Source organism: Hesperophylax consimilis, chromosome 25, assembly GCF_061612785.1.
Source record: "Hesperophylax consimilis isolate HC1 chromosome 25, BYU_Hcon_1.0, whole genome shotgun sequence".
Classification (NCBI taxonomy): domain Eukaryota; kingdom Metazoa; phylum Arthropoda; class Insecta; order Trichoptera; family Limnephilidae; genus Hesperophylax; species Hesperophylax consimilis.
Genome location: NC_142860.1, coordinates 29,029,219 through 29,042,988, shown reverse-complemented (window position 1 = coordinate 29,042,988; position 13,770 = coordinate 29,029,219). Strand labels below are relative to the sequence as shown.

Genomic DNA, 13,770 nt, shown 5'->3' with positions numbered 1-13,770 from the left:
TAATACAGAGAATATCAAAATAAACCTTATTTGTGTATAAAAACTTATCGGCTTCTTTGTCTGGATGTGGTGTGATTTGATTTGTATTTTTTTATGAAACATTATTATGAAGCATCGAGGAATTATCAATATTTAAATAAAAAAAATATTGAAGTGTTTTACGCTCTCCTCTAGCTGGTATTAGTATAACATGCACGTGTTCGGTTCTAGACAAACTGTGAAAAAAATCAGCTTCTCATTGGGTGGTCATGTAAAATGAATGTTATTCATTGATGAATATAATATTAGTAGTCTAATATTAGTCTACAATAATAATATTGCTATTGTTACAATAATATTGAAATTTTGCCATTTTGCCGTGCTAAAAACACTTTATTCAACTTCTCGAAATTAGCTGTAGATTTGTAGTTTTGAATACCACACCAGAGTCCCAACTGCTCCCGTCTGGAGCCAGTGAGACTATGGCATCCTCAATTGGGGTTGTTGTGAGACTGAAGATATTGTGAACCTCGAAGGAGATGAGGAAGTTGGGAGAGTACTTGGCTCTTCAGATCTGGTTGCCAAACACTAATTGTAAAATAGTACAAATTAATTTTAGTAAAATTTATTTGAGCCCGCGACCTTCGGATTGCTAGTCGATAGCCTTACCCCTCGATAACGGAGGCCGTCATTTAGGAACGTTTTAAATTATGTTTTACATTTGAAAGTAGACGTTTATTACAATTTGGGAGGAGGGTATGTGGACCGCCGCCCCGGGAACCATTTATTGGATAACCCACACTTCTGCCATAGGTCTCCCTAAGTTGTTTGATATGTTTGGTGACTTATCAGGTGTGCCCGAGTTTATGGTGTGAGGTATGTGAGGGGCTTGGCGGCGGATGCGCCTGCCTAATAACTGCGTGGTGGGCCGGATCGATTAGTCCTCTTTCAACGCATCGCCTTGCAACGCAGTAGGAGAGTTGGATTCTTATGTATATCACTCAATCACACTGAACCCCAGATTACTACCCACCCATCATACCTATTTACTTCCCAGAACCCACTCTCCTTCCTTTCCTTCAAAATTCCCCCAACACAGCATTCACAAAGATGACATAGGCCCTGAGGGTTACGATTTTCCTCAGGGCCTCCTGAGTGGATATGTTGTAAAAAATATAAGAAATAAACAACAATCTCGCTAAACGTTGGCGGTGACCTATGGTAGGGGTGTTGGTTATCTAATAAATGGTTCCCGGGGCGGCGGTACACATAATTGTAATAGTTCTCGAGGGCTCTGATGTACAGACATTATGGCTCCTGTTGATTGACGAACATATACTAAAACATCGTTGGTTGGAATCGTAGCTTGAAATGACTTTAGCCATGTTTAGTAATAAACAAAATAGAATAGATTTTTTAGCCATCATAATTTAAAATTTGTAAAATTTAATTCTCACCAATCTAATCGCCGCAATTTTAATAGGCACATATTATGGATATTACGCTTTGTTTCAACTTAATCATTACAAGAAACTTACGTCGGGAGAGATGGTAAAAGATAGATTAAAATAAAATTTTATTCAATCAAAGTTCAAAATTTCTCTTATAAAATGACCCAGACAAACCTCACCCTATGAACCCGAGCACCCCTGCTAAGTCACGAAACGTAGTAAATGATGTATTAAATTTACAATTTTTGTTTAATCAAGTTCAAAAGATTTTTTTAGCATGGATTTGACGTTTGCGAAAGTTCCATTTCAATATAAATACTCGTGAGGCAGTCTATCTTCTGTAAGTATAAAGTCATTTTCATAGAATATGGATGTACTAACAGGATCTAAGTACGACAACGCGCGCGAAATTGGCAGTTAAGTTACAACGCATGCAAGCCGTCAAGTTTGTCAGAAATATATAGATCAACAAAATAAATCGTGTAAAATGTATATGCGACCGAAAAACGGGCGTGGCGTACAGCTAAATCTCGATGACACAAGTTGATCTATAGGGATTTACATATGTATGCCAGCTTGGGTAATGGATCAACATATCCGAGGTGGATCAACAAATGCAAAGGGATCAACATATACCTGGCGTACCGTCGCGCGAGATCAACATAGTACGAGAGGGGATAAATATATATATATATATATATATACATGCTCGGGCCAGTTATTGTTGCATAGTATTTGGTTCGAGTTGTTTCCCACCCGCGTTCCGCGCCTTTCACCTACATGAGTCAGTTGTTAAAGTATCGCGCCACCCGCAAGTACATCTTCCTTCCGCATAACCTATCTTGAGTTATTAAAACCACCGCGCCGCGCTGTAAAGGCAAATGTCATACTGCAAAATATCGCCGTGAAATAGTGCATAAAAATAGCAATCTATAACGCATTGAACCATTTCGCAATTCTAATATCACTATTCCTTTTCCTTGACCTCCTCCAATACTAACAATTACCCCCACCGGTGATTACCGCAGTGCAAAGTGGAAGGTGCCGACAGTCAGCAGATATTGGTAAGTCAATCAAACAATATCACAAAATACCGCAATTACAGTCCAATCACGCCGCAACATTTGGTTGCAGAAAGTTGCAGCAGAAGCCACAGCTACAGCTGGAGCAGCACCTTGCGCAGGAGAGCCAGATGGATCAGCTGGAGCCGGTGCAGGCCACGATGAGGCAGATCCTGCCTGATATTTCCAGCAGTGTGGCTAAGAGTAGAGAGAATACGCCCAAGCTCCTGGTCAATGAGTTGGTTCAGTTCAACAAGATCCAGCACCAGTACCGCCTGACTTCGGAACAGGGCCCCGCCCACTGCAAGCTGTTTGTGGTGTCGCTGCGGTTGGGGGGTGGCGAGGGCGGCGGTCCCGTGGAAGAGTACAGCGCCGAGGGCAGGCAAATCCATGCTGCACAGCACACCGCGGCCGACGAGGCCCTGCGCCGCACTGCCTACCCCCGGCCCACTCCCCGTGCACCGCGCGCTCGGCGCACACGCAGGGCAAATGATGTTTGTGGGTCAGCAGGTGCGGGCGCCATGATGCCTACGATGGAGCTCAATGCCCTCACCATGAAGCTAGGCGAAATAGCCGTCTACACTCTGGAGGGCCCCTCGGGAGCCCTAGAGGCCCCACCGCCGCGGGGTGGGAGCTCCTACCCGGCGCCCTACCGGCCATGCCCCCCTTCCTTGCAATTGCAGGCATATAACCGCAACAGCCGATACTGCAATCAGAACGAGTATCCAAGCAACACCTTCAAAGAACGCCGTGAAAAGTGCATAAAAATAGCAATCTATAACGCATTGAACCATTTCGCAATTCTAATATCACTATTCCTTTCCTTGACCTCCTCCAATACTAACAATTACCCCTACCGGTGATTAAAGCAGAGCAAAGTGGAAGGTGCCGACAGCAGATATTGGTAAGTCAATCAAACAATATCACAAAAAACCGCAAATTACAGTCCATTCACGCCGCAACATTTGGTCCTATTCGAGCCGCATTATTTAAATTGAGAATTACATTTTGGTAATTCTAGAACCATATGTGTTCCTATTCAATCGCAAATTACATTCATTTTGTGTAAGAATTCAGTTAGCAATACTCGCCCGCTATTTGAAATTACATGCCTAGGTATAGGTACTCTTTGATATTTTGGGTAATTAAATTATTTATCGATGTTGTTGTAGCAAATTTATTCGGTGCAAATCGCAAAGATATTCCAGCGTAATATATTCGTCTAGGTATTAATGCCAACCTAAGTACGTACGTAAACATCGCTTGAGTTTATGGCACAATATATTTAATTATTTGGAAAATAACTTCTCCACTATAATTCGTCAGTACAAATTGTCGCCCAGTACACTTGTGTTTCTTGCGCATTATTTTATAAATAATTAAACTTTTAGTTTGCAAATAATTCTAAAAATGGAAGACAAACTAAAAAGACAATTAGTTTTACTAAAAGGTAAAAGAGATATTATTCTAAAAAGGGTTCAAAATTTAGTTTTGCTTGCAAATAATTTGCCAATTAATTTCGAAGCGTCACGCTCAGGTGAAGCATTTATGTCCGAATCTGAAAGTATTTTAGAAATTAAAAATAAATTTGAATTAATTATTGATCAAATTAACGAGAATACTCTTACGTCAGACCCGAATTCTGAACCAGATTATTCAAGCTGGGAACAGTTTGAAGAATGATACACACGTATTATTCGCGCACGAAATAATTTAAAACCAAATTTAGCTACAAAACCGCAAACATCTACATCTGCGTGTGCTGCTACGACTAAAAATAATAATTTTATTAAGTTACCCGCTATAGAATTACCTACGTTTGATGGACGGATGGAAAATTGGCACATATTTTATGAAACATTCAAAACAAATGTTCATTTAAATTCACAACTATCTGATTCGCAACGCGTACAATATTTAATTGGAAAATTAACTGGAACCGCGAAAAATGTTACGTCAGGTTTAGTGCCAACTGGAGACACATATAAAATAATCTGGGATACGCTAGTCAATAAATATCAAGATAAGCGATCTCTTGCCACTTATTATCTGAATAACATATTTCATTAAAAAAACGTAGCTCACAACGCAAACAATCTGACAGTTTTTATAGAAAAATATTCAGCATCTATCGCCGCACTAAAACAATTGGGAATAGAAGACCTTTCGGATTTTATATTACTACAATGCGCTTTGCAGAAGTTAGAGTCGCAAACTGCACAAGCATTTGAGCTCTCAGTTCGAGAAATTGAGATTCCCACCTGCAAGCAATTGGTGTCGTTTGTGCAAGATCAGGTCAAAATTCTGCAACGAACTTCAACAACTCGTGGACCTAACACCGCCAACACACATTCAACCAGTTCCGGTGGAACTGGTCGCACAGCTCAACTCCGCACACATCATACTTACACGAGTACGAAATCAAAATGCCTTTATTGTCAAAATGAGAACCACACGCAACTGTACACTTGTACACAATTTTTAAAATTATCACCAAAGGAAAGGTTTTCCTTCGCAAAGGAAAAATCTTTGTGTTTTAATTGCTTGAGCCCGCAATATACATCTACAAAATGTAAATCAAAAGGCACTTGTCATAAGTGTCATGGCAAGCACCATACTTTTCTTCATTTTGATAAACCCAGTCAAGCAAACGCCTCCACATCCAATGGAGAAACTCAACCTAACGATGCAGAACCGCCGATATGTACTATGTCAGCAACCACGCGACAAGGGGCAACCACTGAAGTTCTTGCTACCGCCAAAGTTCACACTGTTGATCGAAACGGTGAAGAGAATACCGTCCGCTGTCTTCTAGACCCAGGCTCACAAAAACATTATATAACTTCACAATGTTGTGAAAAATTAGGCCTGGCAGTCAGTTCGGGAACGCGCTTCGCAGTCCAGGGTTTAGGTGGCAAAACGCAATCAATAAGAGGAAGTGTCACATTGAGAATTCAATCTAGGATTGATCCCTACTTCAAATATTCCATAACCGCTCTAGTTTTAGAAAAAATTACCGCTCATTTACCTACTTGCAAGGTGGACATGACGTCACATAAATTTATAAATGTTCCGCTGGCAGACGACACCTGGGCAATGCCAGGCCCAATCGATTTGCTAATTGGCGTCAGTCTGTTCTCTCAACTATTGCTACCAAATAAGATAATCACCCCCGGTTTTCCAGTCGCGATTCAAACCACATTAGGTTATGTTTTTATGGGTGACGCCCCAGTAAATTCTCAACCAAACACCGCATTAACTTTCTGCGCTACGCACGAAATTGAGAACTTAATGCAAAAATTCTGGGAAATCGAAGATATTGGTTCGGAACCAGTTCACAGCCTCGAAGAAAAAGAAGCTGAAGACATTTTTAAAGGCACCACAACTCGCCTCGAGGACGGTTCTTATGAAGTGGCTTTGCCATTCAAAAGCAACCCTTGTGACTTAGGTGATTCATTGCAAGCTGCGCAAAATCGGTTTTATGCACTAGAAAGAAAATTTAATCATCTGCCAGAACTAAAACCGCTTTATGATGAAGTGATAAGAGAACATATTCATAAAGGTTATCTGTCCCAGGTGGAAGCCTTACCGTCAGAAAACGCATACTACATCCCGCATCACGCAGTTAGGCGTGAAGATAAAATGACAACAAAGGTGAGAGTGGTTCTGGACGCAAGCGCAAAGACAAAAACTGGTTTATCTTTGAACGATATTTTACACACGGGACCAAGCCTACAGAATGATTTATTTTGCATTCTTCTGAATTTACGCCTTTTTCCTATCGCAATATCCGCAGACGTTCGTCAAATGTATTTATGTATAAATGTTCGCAAAGAAGATCGTCGTTATCAACGAATTTTATATAGATTCGATCCGCAAAAGCCGCTTCAGGCTTACCAATACAATCGCGTAACATTCGGTCTTAAATGTAGTCCGTTCTTAGCCCTTCGAGCAATCAAACAATTAATGTTAGATGAAGGCGCCCGCTTCCCTCTTGCAAGGGATATTATTAATAGAGATGTTTATGTAGACGACATCGCTAGCTCTGCTTTAAATGAGCAAGAAGCTATCCGCGCGGCTGAAGAGTTGATTGAGCTCTTCCAGTCAGGAGGTTTTCAACTCGCTAAGTGGGCATCCAATTCCAGCACAGTTTTAGAAAACGTTCCATTGGAACTTCGCCTGTCGCAAAGTGTAACTTTCGATAATGATGCATCGCTAAAAATCCTTGGGCTACGATGGCATCCTTCGGATGACATTTTCGCATTTGAAGTTACTCCAGACAATCGAACTTGTACGAAACGCAATATTTTATCATCTGTCGCTAGACTCTTTGACGTGATGGGTCTGGTAGCACCTATAATTGTACAAGCCAAGCTTCTAATAAAGGAGCTGTGGAATTTGAAAATCGATTGGGACGAAATCCCACCCGCAAGGATATCACAACAGTGGCAGCAGTTCAACGCGGAATTGCCGTCAATATCGTCGATTCGTATTCCACGTCATATAGGAGTCACAGAAGGATGCACTTTAATACTTGTTGGATTTGCGGATGCCAGCGAAAAGGCATATGGAGGAGTGGTATACGCTCATGTGACCACTCCTGATAACCGAATTAAGGTTCAATTAGTTTGCGCAAAATCAAAGGTAGCGCCGCTAAAAATCGTTTCCTTAGCACGCCTAGAATTATGCGCTGCATTATTGTTATCGCACCTGTTAAAAAGGGTAATTGATAATTACTCCGCTAGGTTTACTATTCATTCAACATTTGCCTTTTCTGATTCGACTGTAACTTTAAGTTGGATTCATTCATCACCTCACCGCTGGCAAACCTTTGTTGCCAATCGTGTAGCAAAAATACACGAAAATTTAAACAGTAGTCATTTTTATCATGTCGCAGGTGCTGATAACCCTAGCGACTGCCTGTCAAGAGGTATGCTACCATCGCAATTGATAGCAAATGACATTTGGTGGAATGGTCCAAAATGGCTTTGCCAGCCGCATTTCGAGTGGCCTATTTCACCATTTAAGCACGCAAATTCAGAACAGTTACCGGAATTGAAACCCAATCAGTATGGACAGCCAACTACTTTTGGCTTGTGCTCTCGTGTAGCTGATCCACCCGAAATGAAACCTAAAACCGATAATCGCCTCAAGACAATCGTGTCACCTTTATTATGCACGTTGGCTTCTCGCATTCATTCGTGGTCGAAATTAATTCGAATTGTCATTTACGTGTTTCGCTTCATTAGGAAATTGCCGCGTAAATTTGAGCTAAGCCATATTGACATTGCAGAAATCGCTATTATAAAGGCAGTTCAGCAAGTACATTTTTCCGATGATATGAAGTCAGTGAACGACGGCAAGAAAGTACGGCAAGTTCTTGCTAAATTAAATCCATTTATTCAGGACGGTCTCCTAAGAGTAGGAGGCAGATTGAGAAACGCCGAACTCGAATTTGATAGTCGTCATCCTATTTTATTACCCGCTCATGATCATATAGTTGATTTAATAGTAGATTATTACCACACTAAGAACTTGCATACGGGACCCACCTTACTTATGTCTCTGTTGAGGCAAAGGTTTTGGATACTTTCTTCGCGCAATTTGATTCGGAAACGCGTGCATCAGTGCAATACATGCTTTAAAGTCAATCCCAAACCGCAATTCCCAATAATGGGAGATTTACCCGCTTGCCGTGTCCGCGTAGCTAAGGCCTTTCTGCACACGGGGGTCGACTACGCTGGGCCGCTTCAAATAATCCCGCATAGACGTCGGGGTGTTAGAAGCCAAAAGGCATACATTTGCTTATTTATCTGTCTGGTGACCCGCGCGGTTCAAACAATATCACAAAAAACCGCAAATTACAGTCCATTCACGCCGCAACATTTGTTGCGGCGTGAATGGACTGTTGCGGCGTGATTGCCGTGAATAGTGATATTAGAATTGCGAAATGGTTCAATGCGTTATAGATCGCTATTTTTATGCACTTTTCACGGCGTTCTTTGCGGTATAACATTTGCCGTTTTTAGCGCGGCGCGGTGGTTTTTAACTCAAGATAGGTTATGCGGAAAGCGGTTGTACATGCGGGCGGCGCGATACTTTAACAACTGACTCATGTAGGTGAAAGGCGCGGAACGCGGGTGGGAAACAACTCGAACCAAATACTATGCAACAATAACTGGCCCGAGCATGCCCCCCGCCTTGACCAATGGTCAAAGTAACTAATACAACAAAGAAAAAAAAATGAAAAACAAAAACACGTTATGAAAGGATTCAATAAACAATACTGAACCCGCGGTAGAACTAAATTCTAAATTAACTAAATCTAAGATAACGTTGAAGTTATTGTGTAGGCAGGGGACAGAGTTTAACGACTGCCCTGCGATATGTTCCGGAGTTAGTCTTAACGTCCGCAACGCGGATCACCCCATCTACGCCGGGGTGGACGTTTACCACTACGCCAATAGGCCATTGTAGTGGTGCAATATTGTCACTCTTAATTATTACCACGGTGCCTTTCGTTATTGGATTCGAATTTGTATTCCATTTCTGACGCGATTGCAGCGTGTTCAGATACTCCATTCGCCATCGATTCCAGAAAGTCTGGACGAGACGATCGACAAGATGTTTTCGTTGCAGCAAATTTACTGGCGCATCTGACAAATCAGCAGCGGGTAAAGATTGTAATGGAGTGAGCGTTAAAAAATGCGCGGGTGTTAAAGGCAATGGAGCCGAAACATCGGTAACGCTGAGCACTGATAATGGGCGTAAATTTAGAATAGCTTCAATCTGATGAAGAACCGTTTGCATCTCTTCGTACGTGAGAAGAGATGTACCCACAACTTTATTTAAGTAACATTTAATGCACTTAATGTTACTCTCCCAGATCCCACCGAAGTGGGGTGCTTGTGGAGGATTCATCTTCCACTCGATACGGTTTTCCAACAAATTTTCTGAGAATTCTTTCTTGTAGTCCGGTGACTCTAAAAGTTCGAATAAAGCCTTCAAATGCGATTTAGATCCTACGAAATTTGTCCCATTATCAGAATACATTACATTTACAGGCCCCCGACGGGATAGAAAACGTTTGAACGCGTTGAGAAAGACTTCAGTCGAGAGGTCTGAAGCGAGTTCAATGTGAACCGCGCGGGTCACCAGACAGATAAATAAGCAAATGTATGCCTTTTGGCTTCTAACACCCCGACGTATATGCGGGATTATTTGAAGCGGCCCAGCGTAGTCGACCCCCGTGTGCAGAAAGGCCTTAGCTTCGCGGACACGGCAAGCGGGTAAATCTCCCATTATTGGGAATTGCGGTTTGGGATTGACTTTAAAGCATGTATTGCACTGATGCACGCGTTTCCGAATCAAATTGCGCGAAGAAAGTATCCAAAACCTTTGCCTCAACAGAGACATAAGTAAGAAGGGTCCCGTATGCAAGTTCTTAGTGTGGTAATAATCTACTATTAAATCAACTATATGATCATGAGCGGGTAATAAAATAGGATGACGACTATCAAATTCGAGTTCGGCGTTTCTCAATCTGCCTCCTACTCTTAGGAGACCGTCCTGAATAAATGGATTTAATTTAGCAAGAACTTGCCGTACTTTCTTGCCGTCGTTCACTGACTTCATATCATCGGAAAAATGTACTTGCTGAACTGCCTTTATAATAGCGATTTCTGCAATGTCAATATGGCTTAACTCAAATTTACGCGGCGATTTCCTAATGAAGCGAAACACGTAAATGACAATTCGAATTAATTTCGACCACGAATGAATGCGAGAAGCCAACGTGCATAATAAAGGTGACACGATTGTCTTGAGGCGATTATCGGTTTTAGGTTTCATTTCGGGTGGATCAGCTACACGAGAGCACAAGCCAAAAGTAGTTGGCTGTTCATACTGATTGGGTTTCAATTCCGGTAACTGTTCTGAATTTGCGTGCTTAAATGGTGAAATAGGCCACTCGAAATGCGGCTGGCAAAGCCATTTTGGACCATTCCACCAAATTTCGTTTGCTATCAATTGCGATGGTAGCATACCTCTTGACAGGCAGTCGCTAGGGTTATCAGCACCTGCGACATGATAAAAATGGCTACTGTTTAAATTTTCGTGTATTTTTGCTACACGATTGGCAACAAAGGTTTGCCAGCGGTGAGGTGATGAATGAATCCAACTTAAAGTTACAGTCGAATCAGAAAAGGCAAATGTTGAATGAATAGTAAACCTAGCGGAGTAATTATCAATTACCCTTTTTAACAGGTGCGATAACAATAATGCAGCGCATAATTCTAGGCGTGCTAAGGAAACGATTTTTAGCGGCGCTACCTTTGATTTTGCGCAAACTAATTGAACCTTAATTCGGTTATCAGGAGTGGTCACATGAGCGTATACCACTCCTCCATATGCTTTTTCGCTGGCATCCGCAAATCCAACAAGTATTAACGTGCATCCTTCCGTGACTCCTATATGACGTGGAATACGAATCGACGATATTGACGGCAATTCCGCGTTGAACTGCTGCCACTGTTGTGATATCCTTGCGGGTGGGATTTCGTCCCAATCGATTTTCAAATTCCACAGCTCCTTTATTAGAAGCTTGGCTCGTACAATTATAGGTGCTACCAGACCCATCACGTCAAAGAGTCTAGCGACAGATGATAAAATATTGCGTTTCGTACAAGTTCGATTGTCTGGAGTAACTTCAAATGCGAAAATGTCATCCGAAGGATGCCATCGTAGCCCAAGGATTTTTAGCGATGCATCATTATCGAAAGTTACACTTTGCGACAGGCGAAGTTCCAATGGAACGTTTTCTAAAACTGTGCTGGAATTGGATGCCCACTTAGCGAGTTGAAAACCTCCTGACTGGAAGAGCTCAATCAACTCTTCAGCCGCGCGGATAGCTTCTTGCTCATTTAAAGCAGAGCTAGCGATGTCGTCTACATAAACATCTCTATTAATAATATCCTTTGCAAGAGAGAAGCGAGCGCTTTCATCTAACATTAATTGTTTGATTGCTCGAAGGGCTAAGAACGGACTACATTTAAGACCTAATATTACGCGATTGTATTGGTAAGCCTGAAGCGGCTTTTGCGGATCGAATCTATATAAAATTCGTTGATAACGACGATCTTCTTTGCGAACATTTATACATAAATACATTTGACGAACGTCTGCGGATATTGCGATAGGAAAAAGGCGTAAATTCAGAAGAATGCAAAATAAATCATTCTGTAGGCTTGGTCTCGTGTGTAAAATATCGTTCAAAGATTAACCAGTTTTTGTCTTTGCGCTTGCGTCCAGAACCACTCTCACCTTTGTTTTCATTTTATCTTCACGCCTAACTGCGTGATGCGGGATGTAGTATGCGTTTTCTGACGGTAAGGCTTCCACCTGGGACAGATAACCTGTATGAATATGTTTTTTTTCAATTTTCAATTTCAGTGCCGGCAGCCCGGGCGTTTATTTATTATTAGTTATGTACATACATGATTTTTCTCCTTACCCTCCTCACTAGACAAAGTCTGTTCTGAGGCTGGTAACTAACAATTTCTAATTACATAAAAACAAATAAGTGGTAAAGAAAAAAAAAAAGAAATATCTATATTATAGTAAAAATAATAATAATAAAATAAGAGGAAAATCAGAATTTAAAAACAGAGTACAAAAAAGAAAATATATAATTTTAGATATTAAGAATATTACTTATCTCTCTTCTTTCTTTGACATTCAACCAGTTTAAAAATCTTTTGAATACCCAATTCAAATTATTAGATGCGACGTAGGTCTTTGTTTGGACTACAAACTTATTGAATATATGTGGTGCCAAGTAAGATTCATGTTTTTTTGCAAAATTCGATTTGATATATGGTACTTGTAGTTGATTGTGTGTGTTTGCTCTTGTGTTTTGCGAGTGAGTTATGAAGTGTGGTGATATTTTTATGCAGTTTTTGTAGGTGATCTTCTTTATGAATAGTTTATTTATGTCTAATAGGTTATTGTTGATCATTAGCTGTTCTGTCGGGTGTAGATAAGGCTTTCTAAACATAATTCTGATTATTGTTTTATGATTAATTTTAAGTGATTTGAGATGAGTCTCTGCTGCTGCTCCCCATACTGAAATACCATACATAAGAACACTTTGACAGAGTGCAAAATATATATTTTTTAGCTGAGGTAGTGACATAATGTTTCGAATTGTTTTGAAGATGTAAGAGAGTTTCCGTATTTTTTTTGTAATTAGGTTGATTTGGAGATCCCATTTTAAGTTATTGTCAACAGTTAAACCGAGATATTTAATATTTTGCGCATAATCAATTTTGTCACAAACACAGCGTGAGTTAGTTAATGAGGTAACTGTGCAGGAGTGAAGATGAAGTTGTGGGCGACTATCTGGCTGACCAGCTAATGTTTTACTGAAAGTTAAGTATTTAGTTTTAGAAATATTTAGTGTCAGTAGATTATTTATTAGCCATCTATTTACTTCAGTCATCCCTGTTTCCGTGTGTTTGAAGACGTTTTCCCATGATTGGGCTTTGAATAAAATCACAGTGTCATCTGCATAACTGATTACTTTGTACTCTATGTTCCCTAGGCTTATCTCAGTTAGACTGTTAATGTAGATGAGAAACAGTATGGGACCCAAGACGCTGCCTTGGGGTACTCCATACCTGTTGCCTACTTTGTCACTTTCTTGATTATTTATTTTTACAATTTGTTGTCTATTTTCAATGTAGCTAATGAACCATTTTAGTGGTGGACCTGTTATGCCAATGTTTTTGAGTTTTTGTTGGAGTAATTTGTGTGAGATGGTGTCGAAAGCTTTTGCTAGGTCTAAGAACACTCCTAACACCTTTGAACCGCCATCTAGGTTTTTCACTATGTAGGTGGTTAGTTCCGATAAGGCGTCTTCTGTTCCCATTTTCGCTCGAAACCCGAATTGACGGGTGGAGATCAGTTTGTGTTTATCAAGGTATGCGAGCAGTCTTTTTTTCATAGTTTTTTCTAGTAGTTTCGATAGCGAATTTAGCAGAGTGATTGGTCTGTAATTTAAGATCAGCGTTTTGTCTCCCGATTTATGTATTGGAGTAATACAACCTATTTTTAGGTGATCGGGGACAATGCCGAGGCTGAAACTTTGGTTGAAAATATGTTGAAGTGGTATAAGTATATGTTCTCGGAGACTAATCAGTATATGATTGGATAGGTTATCTGGGCCCACAGCGCAATTTGGTTTGAGAGAAATAATTAAATCCGAGATTTCCTTTGTACTT

General features: G+C 40.7%; 1 protein-coding gene across 1 annotated transcript in view; it reads right to left on the bottom strand.

Moving 5' to 3' along the window:
• The window catches only part of LOC149411777 (uncharacterized), a 58,556-nt gene that overhangs the window by 12,662 nt on the left and 32,124 nt on the right, over nt 1-13,770 (bottom strand). The gene's annotated exons all lie outside the window — the stretch shown is intronic.